The sequence below is a fragment of the Octodon degus genome, unplaced genomic scaffold (genome assembly GCF_000260255.1).
Source record: "Octodon degus isolate 3935 unplaced genomic scaffold, OctDeg1.0 scaffold00104, whole genome shotgun sequence".
In the NCBI taxonomy this organism is placed as follows: domain Eukaryota; kingdom Metazoa; phylum Chordata; class Mammalia; order Rodentia; family Octodontidae; genus Octodon; species Octodon degus.
In genome coordinates this window covers 2,673,843-2,674,283 of record NW_004524680.1, presented here as the reverse complement: position 1 = coordinate 2,674,283, position 441 = coordinate 2,673,843, and positions in this window count along the sequence as shown.

The following is a 441-nucleotide window of genomic DNA, read 5'->3' as shown; positions in this document are numbered from 1 at the left end:
GGATAACCACTAAGAAGATAACAATATACGAGGTATTAATTTTTTAAATATCTATTTTATTTTATTTTTATATCTCTTTATTTATTTTTATTTTTTAATAGATTGCAGATTGAAAATTATTTACAAACATAAATGAATATAACAATAAAAATTGTCTGAAATAAAAATGAAGAAAGAATTACAGATCAGTCATAATAGTTCACTATCAAAACCATGAAACTTACATTCATATAATTAGAATTCTCAAAGTAGAAAGAAGGAAATAAATATTTAAAGATTTAAGATTTAAAATTTCTCAATTTAGTTCAACTTATAGTACTGTATTTCCAAGAAAAATGAACCTTTCTGCACAAGAAATTTAAATAAAATCCTACCAAGATACACAAAAATGAAATTGTCCAAAACTTATTGTAAAGAAAAAAAATCATTAAAGCATATACA